Source organism: Crotalus tigris, unplaced genomic scaffold, assembly GCF_016545835.1.
Source record: "Crotalus tigris isolate CLP2741 ecotype Arizona unplaced genomic scaffold, ASM1654583v1 scf7180000018068.1947079, whole genome shotgun sequence".
Lineage (NCBI taxonomy): Eukaryota > Metazoa > Chordata > Lepidosauria > Squamata > Viperidae > Crotalus > Crotalus tigris.
The window spans coordinates 1,556,338-1,568,991 of record NW_024096805.1 but is presented as its reverse complement, the minus strand read 5'-3'; positions in this window follow the sequence as shown (position 1 = coordinate 1,568,991).

The window sequence follows — 12,654 nt, the reverse complement described above, 5'->3', positions numbered from 1 at the left end:
ATCATTTAAATCTGTATACCACCCAACTCCCAATGGTTCTGAGTGGCTCACGAGTAAACAACTTTAAAAGGAATTAAACAATAAAATAAACAGAACAAGGAATAAAAGCCAGTTAACCAGACAGGAGCAAAAACATATTCATACCCGTTAAAGGGACCATTAAACACCCTTTGCAAAGGCCTGCATAAAGAAACACAAGCGTGTCATATCAACGTGTCAACATAGCATCACATGCTATAGCCATGTAAATCAGCATCCAAGCATCAGCTTGAATTATGATCTCATATTGACATTGCCTATACAGGACTTCTAAAGGTCAAGGTTTCCCCTGTCTACTCATGTCCAACTCTAGGGGGCGCTGCTCATCTCCATTTCTTAGCTGAGGGAGCCAGCATTGTCTGAAGATACTTCCGTGGTCATGTGGCTAGCATGGCTATTTGCCAGCGGCGCACAGAACGCTGTTACCTTCCCACCGAAGTGGTACTTATTAATCTACTCGCATTTGCATGCTTTCAAACTGCTAGATGGGCAGGAGCTGGAGCAAGGAACAGGAGCTCACCCCGTCACGTAGCGCTTGGGTCTTGAACCGAGCTGACAAGCTCAGCGTCTTTAACCACTGAATCATCACGCCCCCTACAGGACTTATAGCTTAGTTCATAATGCGTCCTATCAAGTACAGAATTCAGTTGTTAACTGAAAGAGGCAGCTGGTGAGTAAAAAAAAATTAAAAGAAAATGCAATGCCCACAGGGATTAAGAGACTGCTGTCCAGATTTTACGCTAATCACTTTTCTTCAGTTATGGGATGCGTTTCTTCCTCATTGCCTAACACCGTGGTGGCGAACCTATGGCACGCGTGCCACAGGTGGCACACAGAGCCCTCTCTGTGGGCACGCGCGCCGTCGCCCCAGTCCTAGGCCTTTAGCTGGGCTTTATAAAACCTTTTCGCTTTAGGCCTCCACCGCCGTGTGCCAAAAAAAAAGTTCAATCAATCTCACCTTCTCGCGGGGAAAAAAAAGATCTCGCAAAGTTGGAATTGATTGATTGAACTTTTTAGTCCCAACCAGTCTGCCGTTACCACCACAGCCACGCCCACCCAATGGGCCACACCCACCCGGCACCCGACAATGCATAAGAGGGTTTTGGGTTGCAGTTTGGGCACTCGGTCTCTAAAAGGTTCGCCATCACTAGCCTAACATCTCTAGCAGTTGTTGAGTTGTCACTGTCCACTGCTGGAAAGGAAGATTGAAAAGTGCTGCTTCTTTTTTAAAATATATATATATATATATATTTTATTGGTTTTATAATTTTAACAAAAAGTGTTTGAGACACACCGTAGTGTTTGGGTAAACAAAAATTCCAACATAAAATCACAGAATAACAGCTCGACAATACATTCGCTATCATCTCTCTATTTCCCTCAAATAACATAAATTTAATATATTTCATTTCTATCCTAAATTTCTATTACTACTAAACCTGTTTATTAAAAGTTTATCAATTTCAATTACCATAATCAAATAATGTTTTACATCAACATATTACCCCTTCAAATATCTCTTGCAAATATATTCAAGTTCTTAAACTCTCTCATCCGCTTCTTGATCTATTCTCTCCAGAAATTTAACAGTTACCCACTGTGAATACTCCATTACTAATATATGCCAAAGCAAGAGTTTAGAGTTGAGGAAGGGGGCCTTCCTTCCTTCCTTCTTTCCTTCCTTCCTTCCTTCCTTCCTTCCTTCCTTCCTTCCTTCCTTCCTTCCTTCCTTTTCCCCTCCTTCTTCCTTTTTTATTCTTTTCCTTCCTTCCTTCCTTCTTTCCTTCCTTCCTTTTTTATTCTTTTCCTTCCTTCCCTTCCTTTATTCTTCCATTGCCTTCCTTCCTTTTACCTTCTAACCCTTCCTCCCTCCCTCCCTCCTCTGCCTTCTTTTTAATCCTTCCTTCCTTCTTCCCAAAACCTCTTATGTCCTTTTTATCCCTATGGTAACCACCAAAGGTTTATTTGTGGAACACAATGACCTAAGCCCCAAAACGTTCTTTGGAAGCTGCTGGCTCTTCAGAAACAGTGACCCAAAGAGGCTTAAATAACAGAACAGCTCAAAAGAACAAAGAATAAATCTTAATTGGATTTGAAGTAGAAAAAGGGGACACCCTTGCTAGCAGTGCCTTAGAACTATCAGCTTTCTACTGTAATAGAAACAAGTATTGCTTATGGCAGACATGTCAAACACAAGGCCCAGGGGCCGGATGTGGCCCACAAAGTGGTTTCATGTGGCCCGCGAAGCCATCCTGGAAACAGTGAGGGAACGGCCCCCGCTGCCTTGGCCCTGGCCCAGGCCAGCCGGGAGCCAATGTACAATTTTGTGGTGGCCATCTATGCTGAAATGCATTCAGTCTTAGCTCCACAAGGCCGTCTAGAAATAGTGAGGAACCAGCCCCTGCCGCATCGCCCCCACCCCCTGGGTGCATGCTGGGGAGGTGTCACCCTTTGTGAGGAATGAAGAAATGGACCATGCCTTGGAGCTTGCCCCGGTCCCACCCCCTTCTGCCGAGACCCTCAGATCTGTCCCACTCCTGCCCAGGCCCCCACAGGCACCCTTGATGTGAACGATGTAGAGCTGGCCATGCCCACCCAGTAGGCCACACCCACTCCATCCATGGCCACCCAGTAGGCCACACCCACTCCATCCATGCCCACCCAGTAGGCCGCACCCACTCCATCCATGCCCACCCAGTAGGCCGCACCCACTCCATCCATGCCCACCCAGTAGGCCACACCCACTCCATCCATGCCCACCCAGTAGGCCGCACCCACCCTGGCCACATTCACCCGGCCCCCCAAGGGCAACCGCAATGCTGATGTGGCCCTCAATGAAATTGAGTTTGCACCCCTGGCTTACGGCAAAGACGGAACTGGTTTGCTATATTACTGCCTTGTCTAGGATATTTTTGCAACTTTCCAGATTTTTTTAGGTGGTTTCCACCTTCTGAATGCTAAGTAGAGGCGACCCAACTCAGCATGTGAAGCTGGCCAAGGGTGGCTGAGAGCTACCACCTGCTGATGCTCAGTCAACACAAGGCTGCATGTTTGAGCTATTATAGCTGTCATTTGCAGGGTGGGGTAGAAAATGATGTGGATATTTCCTAATCTAGCTGGGAAATATTTAAAATTATGGCTCTTCTTTGACTAGAAGTGTTTATAAATATCCCAGTTTGTAGATTCCTGTAAGAATTTCATTAATGACCTTTAAGAGGGTCTGATGATGTTACTTAGTTAGGACAATGAAACATCTGCAAGAAAATTCAACAGTGAAAAAAATAAGGTTCTACATTTAGGCAAGAAAAACCAAATGCACAAGTATAGTATAGGGGGTACCTTGCTCAACAGTAGCAACTGTAAGAGGGATCTCGAAGTCCTAGTGGACAATCATTTAAATATGAGCCAGCCGTGTGCTGCAGCTGCCAAAAAAGTCAACACAGTCCTAGGCTGCATTAACAGAGGGATAGAATCAAGATCACGTGAAGTATTAACGCCACTTTACAACGCCTTGGTAAGGCCACACTTGGAATACTGCATCCAGTATTTGGTCACCACGATGTAAAAAAGATGCTGAGACTCTAGAAAGAGTACAGAGCAGAGCAACAAAGATGATCAGGGGACTGGAGGCTAAAACCTATGAAGAACAGTTGCTGGAATTGGGTATGTCTAGTTTAACGAAGAGAAGGACGAGGGGGGACATGATAGCAATGTTCCAGTATCTCAGGGGCTGCCACAAAAAAGAGGGAGTCAAGCTGTTCTCCAAAGCGCCTGAAGGCAGGACAAGAAGCAACAGATGGAAACTGACCAAAGAGAGAAGCAACCTAGAACTAAGGAGAAACTTCCTTGACAGTTAGAACAATTAACCAGTGGAACAACCTGCCTCCAGAAGTGGTAAATGCTCCAACTGTGGAAGTTTTTAAGAAGAGACTGGTCAGCCATTTGTCTGAAATGGTATAGGTCAGGAGTAGGCAACCTTGGCTCTTTTATGACTTGTGGACTTCAACTCCCAGAATTCCTGCGCCAGCCATGCTGAGGGGAAAGGGAGAGGTTTCTAAGCTGAGCCATGTTGGCTCAGGAATTCTGGGAGTTGAAGTCCACGAGTCATAAAAGAGCCAAGGTTGCCTATCCCTGGTATAGCATTACCTGCCTGAGCAGGGGTTGGAATAGATGACCTCCAAGGTCCCTTCCAACATTATTATTATTATTATTATTATTATTATTATTATTATTATCATCATCATCATCATCATCATCATCATCATCATCATCATTATTATAAAACAACAATGCTCAGAGAGCACCAAGGACCGGTCATTTCAACCCAGAGCTCCACATATTCTTCTTCATTGGTAATAGTAATAGTAGTAAAGTTGGAAGGGACCTTGGAGGTCATCTAGTCCAACCCCCTGCTCAGGCAAGAAACCCTACATCATTTCGGACAAATGGCTGTCCAGTCTCTTCTTAAAAACTTCCAGTATTGGAGCATTCACCGCTTCTGGAGGCAGGCTGTTCCACTGATTAATTGTTCTCACTGTCAGGAAGTTTCTCCTTAGTTCTAGAAGACTTTCAGAAGACTTGGAGATCAGACTTCCACTCTGCTCTATCCTTACCTCCACCCCAACCATAAAAATAACCCCCCCCCCCAAAAAAATAAATCATCAATCATTGAGCCCAGAGTTCATCAATCGCAAGATGGGCGGCATATAAATTTGATAAATAAAATTAAAAAATAAATTTACAGTCCCAGGATAACTTTATGAAATTCTCCGTAAGAACCATTCTCAAAGGTCCGATAACATAAAAGAGGAACATGAAATAAAACTTAGGAGGAATTACCTTTCGCTGGATAAAACATAAGGTAATGTACACGATCATAAATTCTATCGTGTTTTTTTTTTTAAAAAAAACTAATCTCATTACAATAAAGAAAAGATAGCGACAATAGCTACTCCCCTCGCTGTGAAAGCTATTAACATTCAGGAAATTCTAAGTGAAGACGAACCAAGCTAACCAGTTAAATGAAAATAAATTGTTTTAATTTGTTGGGACAAAGGAAAAAAAGCAAAGCGGATCAGCTTTTAAATATAATGATTTTTGAGCAAGTCGTTACAAGGGTCATCTAGCTTCTCCGATGATAATATTTCCGATCATAAATCATAAGCACTGGAGCATCTTTAAACACAATTATCACTGCATTTTCGCATTGTGAGTAAAGCCACAGAGGGGAAGGCATTAACCCCCAAGAAATAGTTTCCATATCTTGGCTTATTGGTTTGACATATATGTTTTGTCTCGCATTTCAAAATGCTTTAATTAAAAGAGAAAAATCATTCCGAATGACTTCAACACATCTCATCTATGGAGATTCTCAATCATCCAGATCATGATTGTCGCCTAGGTCAGAGGTCCCCAACCTGTGGGCCATAGCCCACTACTTGGGCATGGCCTGCTGGCCAGCAGGCTGCAGAACAGGCTGGCAGAGCACGCACATGTGTGTGTGCGCTCATCCCCACTTGCGCTAGCGCCACTGCTGGTATGCCAACAGGGTGCTGCATGGTGAAAAGAGCGCCATGTGGTGAAAATGGGGCACCGCATTGGTGAAAATGGGACAGTGCTAACAAGTGTCACATGGGCGCTAGCACCGCCCTATTTGTGTCGTGCGTGCTCACAGCCCCATTTGTGTGTGCACATGCACGGGCCTGCTGGCCAAGGAACAGGCTGGCCAGTGCACGCACATGTGTGTGTGTGCTCATCTCCACTCGCACTAGCACCACTGCTGGTATGCCAACAGGGCGCTACAGGGTGAAAATGGGGCACTACCAGTGAGCGTCACGTGGGCACTAGCACTACCCTACTTATGTCGTGTATGCTCGCAGCCCCATTTGTGTGTGTGCATGCAGACCTCTGCCCTAGGTGCTTTTACCAAAAGGCAATTTTACTTCCTTGTTTTTTTTCCCCCTCCTTCTCATCCAAGAAGCGTCTCCAGTTCAGCCCAAGAAGCTTTTGGTCAGACCTGCCACAACTTAAATCTCTAAGTAGAAATGATCCTTTGCTCCATTTGTTGAGACCGGTATAGTTTTATTAGAGTTCAAGTGCACAGCAGTAATGCATAGTGTCCTGTCCCAGCCTACGTGAGTCCTTGTTAACTCACAAGGACAAACCCTGCTTTTAACAAGTAGGTTGGAAATGCAGGAAAAACAAACCCCTTTTATTAATTAGGTACAAACCTGCAAAATGTCCCAAAAGCAAAGGCAAACAAAACACGATGCAAATGGAGAATTGTCCCAAGGCAAACAGAACACGATGCAAACGGAGAATTGTTCACAGGCAAGGCAAGCAGAATATGATTCCATGAAACTTTAGTCCTTTGCAAACGGTTGCCTTCAGCAACCAGCACCGCCCACACCTTCCCTTTTTATTATGCAGCCCCAAGGCGTGGCTTCCCAATGCTTTCTCCTCCTCCCTTGGAGTAACCCCATTGCCTCCCTTTGTCCTGCTCTTGTTGCCTGTCTGCGTTTGCGAGCGTCTGTGATGTCTTCCAGCTCAGAGTCCTCAGAGTCTGACTCAGTTTCCCCGCACAGCTGGGTCTCAGCCTGAGCACAAGTGGAGGGGCCAGGCTCTTCATCAGATTGTAAGTCCTGGAGCTCATCAGAGCCTTCCTCCAACTCTGATGGCTCTTCAGGCCCCTCCTCCTCCTCCTCTGATTCCCTGGACTCAGCTGCCGGGTCCACTGGCTGGCACGGAATCACAACACATAGCCGGAACTGAGGATCGCACACCGAAATCACTAGGTCCTACTTTGCTCCCCTAACTGCCCCTCACTGCCCATCCCACTGTAACCAATCAAGTCCATATAAGATGTTTTCATAACTGTCAGTCTGTGACTCCCTCCTTCTTCCAGCTGGATGACCACTGGCAGGTGGCATCATTTCTACTTTTATTTCCCGAGGCATCCCCACCCTTTATTCCCCCTCCCCACAGTTCATGGCAATCTGTCACTTCATAGTAGTGTTGAAAGAAAAATCTTCATCAGGGTCCAGTCCAAGCTGGGAATAATCAAAATGGAGACTGCTTTAGAAAGAAGGTTGTGGTTTATTGAAGAGGAGAGCCAGACAGAAAGATGGCTCTGGAAAAAAAAGAGTGAGCACATGTACTAGGGAGTGGTGGGTTTTTATACCTTCTTGAGCTTTTGTTTGGTGTTGTTCCTGTGGCATGAACTTTGACCTGAGTCCGAGTGTGCCTTTCTGGTATTCTGATGGGGGTGGGTTAATCCTATGATGTCCCAAAGGTCACATCCTGCTTCTCTGGGGCTGTGGCTGATGACTCTTAGATTTTTGGTGTGAGGGATTGTTGATTCTAGGAATCTTTGTCTTTCTAATCCCAGCCTCCTGGCTCCAATCTTTCTGACAAGATTATCACCTCTGCATTTCTGCAGACCTGGTTTCTGTTTGGGGCAGAGAGACTTGGCGGGGTGGGTTGGTTTCTGCCTTTAAAATCCTTTGGGGAAATATATTCTGCCTTTTTAATATTTCCCGAAATATTTCTGTCTCTGGATTCTTCCCACAGTAGTGGGATAACGTAGTGGGCAGCTGAGACTTCTTCTGTTCAGAACTGGAGAAGCTTCTTGGATGAGAAGTGAAACGTTTTCAAAGGGTAAAAAACCTAGGAAGTCCAGTGGCCTTTTGGAAAAAGCAACTTTGGCTCAAGACTTCTCCCACCCCGTGGCCTCAGCATCCCGACTTCCTTTTTTAAAATATGGACATCAAACATTTCCCAGCAGAGGAAAAGCTGAGAAAGCAGGAGACCTAATGCCCCTTTCTATTACTTCTCCCAATTCCTGGAGCTCAGCCTAACCGCCCCATCCAGGACACAAAGGGCCTTTGTTCTTTTGCAGTGCATAATGTGGGGCAGCATAGCAACGGTGCAAGGGCTTGGCACTGCAAGGACAATGCATTTTTTCACTTGCTCATTATCCGGGCATGGATTCCTGGAAGCAGGACTGAGAAGAGGTTGGGGGTTGGGCGGGAGCTAGGCGTTAAAAATCTCACAAGCTGGTGAAGAAAGAATAAGCTCAGGTATTAATTTGCTGAAGCATCCAGCTCGTTGGCACCGCCAAGTTCCTGCCACAGTTCAAGTTTCCTTAATTACGCTTCTTCAAGAACTGAATCTAACAATTATCTGTTCTCACCAACGAGGCAGCTGTAATTGCCTGGTATAGGAACGGACTCTGCAAAGAAAGGAAAGATGAATTCAAATAGATGAATTCACACACACACACACACACACACACAGAGAGAGAGAGAGAGAGAGAGAGAGAGAGAGAGAGAGAGAGAGAGAGAGAGAGAGAGAGAGAGAGAGAGAGAGATCAGGATATATAGCATTATTCTCTTCCGCTGCTCTGGGAAATAGCCGCTTTATCCAGCTGCCACCCGATAACTTGTAGGGTTCCCATCGCAGATCTAGGCTCTCAAAAATTACTTACAGATAGTCAGGTTCCTTAATATCCATGGATTAAAATGTTCCAATATCTCAGTGGCTGCCACAAAGAAGAGGGGGTCGACTTATTTTTCCAAAGCACCAGACAGCAAAACAAGAAACAATGGATGGAAAACTGACCAAAGAGAGAAGCAACCTGGAATTAAGGAGAAACTTCCTAACAGTGAGGACAAATAACCAGTGGAACAACTTGCCTCTAGAACAGTGGTTCTCAACCTTTTTAATGCCGCGACCCGCAACCGGTCGTAAGTCGAGGACTACTCAACCGGTCATAAGTCGAGGACTACTCAACTGGTGCAGCACTGTTGGCAGAATGGGACTTTTGGCAGGCTCAGCAGGGCAGAGACAGCCTGGACAATTCCTATTGGCTTTTGAAAGCCAATAGAATTAGACTCTATTCAAGAGAGTCTATTCTGTTGGCTTTCAAAAGCCAATAGAATAAAAGGGAGTAGCACAGCTAAGGAAAAGGGGGGGAAAATGGCGGACTGCGTTGTTTGGCGACCCCCGTGAAATGGTCGTTCGACCCCAAATGGGGTCCCGACCCACAGGTTGAGAACCACTGCTCTAGAAGTTGTGAGCACTGGAGGTTTTCCAGAAGAGACTGGACAACCCCTTGCCTGAAATGGTTTAGCATCTCCTGTTTGAGCAGGGGGTTGGACTAGAAGACCTCCAGTAGACCTTTTAGCTCTATTCCAATGGATTGCATGTTGTCAACAACCCTGCGCAAGTCATGGACACCTTTGGCTGGCCTCCCTTCCCATTAATTGCTGTGTGACGAGCAGTTCCCTTATGGGGTCTTTATCTTGTGCTTCAAGATTGTCACCAGGACTGTTTCTGGCTGGATTCAAATGACAAGACCTTAGAGGAGGAGGTGGGAAGTATTCTCTCCCCCTCCTTCAATCCGGCCAATTCTTCTTTGCAGAAGAATCTGGACTGGGTTGTTGTTATTATTATTATTTTCAGCTCTGGCTTCTGTGTTTCACTGGCAGTCTGCGTTCTCGGCCCTGAGAAGAACAAGAAACAGCTTGCATGTTTCATTTGGGAACACCTCATCTCTGCTAGTCTTGTTGGAGAATTACCACCATCCTGGCTGTTATGTAATTAACACATTGGTTGCTCGGAGTCACAGCTATATCCGCAGTATACTAAGTTGAAAAGCAACCTTAACAGATAACGGCATTGTTTCAATCTTTCAACATCTCCACATCCTTTCCTAATCTGACATCTCTTACAGTTGAATCACCAACCAGAAGATGGCTTCTTTTTTTTTTAAGATACCTTGCTCTTCTCGCAAGGCTGATGTGTAGTAATATCCGATTCACACCTTGCCCTATCCAAAACAACTTCTTCGTCTCGGACCATGATCTCCTGCTCAATCAATCAATCAGAATAGAGCTGGAAGGGACCTTGGAGGTCATCTAGTCCAACCCCCTGCTCAGGCAGGAAACCCTATACCAGGTGTCTTCAAACTTGGCCCTTTTATGATTTGTGGACTTCAACTCCCAGAATTCCTCAGCCAGCATGCCTTGACTTGAAGGCCACAAGTCATAAAAGGGCCAAGTTTGAAGACCCCTGGTCTGGATCCAAGCCTGCAGTTTCATCAAAATGGCCGACTGAGGAATTCTGGGAGTTGAAGGCCACGAGTCATAAAAGGGCCAAGTTTGAAGACTCCTGCCCTAGACCATTTCAGACTAGTGGCTGTCCAGTTCTTCTTAAAAACCTCTAGTGATGAAGCACTCACAACATCTGCTTCATCGTCAACGCAGCCAGCTTGACCTGACACCTTAGTATCCCTATTAAGGTCAGCAAGGACACTGTAATGCAGGGACACAGCTTTGTGTTTATGGTTCACAGCTCTCACCCTGCCAGATCCCACGGTTGTCCACTCTGCTCTTCTCCTGCAGGATCTTTGTGCGAGAGGGAGCTGAAAGAAGGACAGGTCAATAGAAGAGAATGGCTGAGTTGGACAGCTGATTTTTGCCTGAAGAACACAGACTAGTCGAGACTCTAGATCAGGGGTCTTCAAACCTGGCAACTTTAAGACTTGTGGACTTCAACACCCAGAATTCCTCAGCGCTGGCTGAGGAATTCTGGGTGTTGAAGTCCACAAGTCTTAAAGTTGCCAAGTTTGAAGACCCCTGCTCTAGATAAGCAATCCCAAAATCCACTAAGTGGCCAGATCTTCAGCAAGACCAATCAGAATGTTAAAAAAAAAACATGTTAAAAACATTCTGCCATTAAAAGACAAAGATAAAGACTAATTTCAAATCCATAACAAGGAGAAGCCCCTACTCAGTGGACAGAGAATTAGACAAACCCTGTTCCTTTATGGTCAGCTCCAACTTTTTTAATGAAGTTATTCTAAGAGTGCATTGAACCTGGGAATAATTTTGCTTTGTGATTTGATTATAGACCAGCGATGCTTTGCTTATTCTTTTTTATTATCCACATCGCAATATGAAAAATGAAAAAGTACATTTCCCCCCCCTCCCAACACAAGGGAACAGAGAGATCGAATAAATCTATTGTTCTCAGGCAGGAAATTGTAAGCAGATATAACAAGTGCTCTTCAGTGCCATTATTAATGATGAAGAAGCAAAAGAATAAAGGGAGACCTTTTCTTGCCCTTCTTTCCAACTTGGGCAAGGATTTTTTTTAAAAAAATAAAACTAAAAGCCAAAGAGGAGCCAAGGGTCTCTAAAGCGGAACATTGCAGACTTGGTCATCGCTGTAAGTTTCTCAAAGTCTGTTGGAGTTAATACAATTCATTTTCCTCCTGTGTTGCAATCAGCTCTGTATCGCCACTTCAAACCTGGAATCCATTTAGCTCATTCTGAAGGGTTTCAGATGTCAGCTCAATGAAAACCCTCTGAAATTGACAAGGCTCTTGTTGATTGAAAATAGTTTTCTTCTCTCTCTCCCCCTCTCTCTCATTCTCTCTTGCTCATTCTTTCTCTCTCACTCACACACATTCTGTCTCTTTTTCTCTCTCATCCTCTGTCTCTGTCTCTCTCTTTTCCTTTCACCTCTTTTTAGACAAAGCAGTCTTCTCCCTAGATCTGTCAAAATAACAGTTTTCTCTGTTGGAATAATAAGATTCATTTTCTATAAGGCTAAAGATGCTATATTAGACAGCTTTTGTAAAAATGCCCTTAAATCAAATTGGATTCCTAGGGATTGGTCCAGGACAGGAGTAGGCAACCTTGGCTCTTTTATGACTGGTGGACTTCAACTCCCACAATTCCTGAGCCAGCATGGCTCAGCATGGAAAGCTCTCCCTTTCCCCTCAGCATGGCTGGCTCAGGAATTCTGGGAGTTGAAGTCCACGAGTCATAAAAGAGCCAAGGTTGCCTATCCCTGGTCCAGGACAAGAAGACACCCAGGAGGATGTCTGGGTGACTGGGCCAATCATCAAGAGACTATAAGTTCTAGTCCCGCCTTAGCCATGAAAGCGACCTGGATGACTTTGGGCCAATCACTAGGAGATGCTAACTTCTAGTCCTGTCTTAACCATGAAAGCCAGTGGTTCTAGACCAGACATGTCAAACTCATGACGTCACGTGACGTCGTGTGATGTATTGGAACTTTTTCCCCATTGCCGGCAATGAGGTGGGCACATCATGAGATGCATATGGCCCATGGGCCGGCAGTTTGACACTCCTGTTCTAGACCCACCTTAGGCATGAAAGCCAACTGGGTGAGTTTGGGTCAATCATTCTTTTCTCACACCCAACTCACTCCCAGGGCTGCTATTGTGGGAAAAATAAGAGGAGGAAAGTGTGTTGGATATGTTTGTTGCCTTATTTGTACAAATAATAGAGCCAGGATACAAAGAAAGAAAGAAAGAGAGAGAGAGAGAGAGAGAGAGAGAGAGAGAGAGAGAGAGAGAGAGAGAGAGAGAGAGAGAAAGAAAGACAGACAGGCAGACAGGAAGGAAGGAAGGAAGGAAGGAAGGAAGGAAGGAAGGAAAGAGAGAGAAAAAGAGAGAGAGAGAAAAAGAAAGAAAGAGAAAGAAAAAGAAAGAAAGAAAGAAAGAAAGAAAGAAAGAAAGAAAGAAAGAAAGAAAGAAAGAAAGAAAGAAAGAAAGAAAGAAAGAAAGAGAGAGAGAAAGAAAGA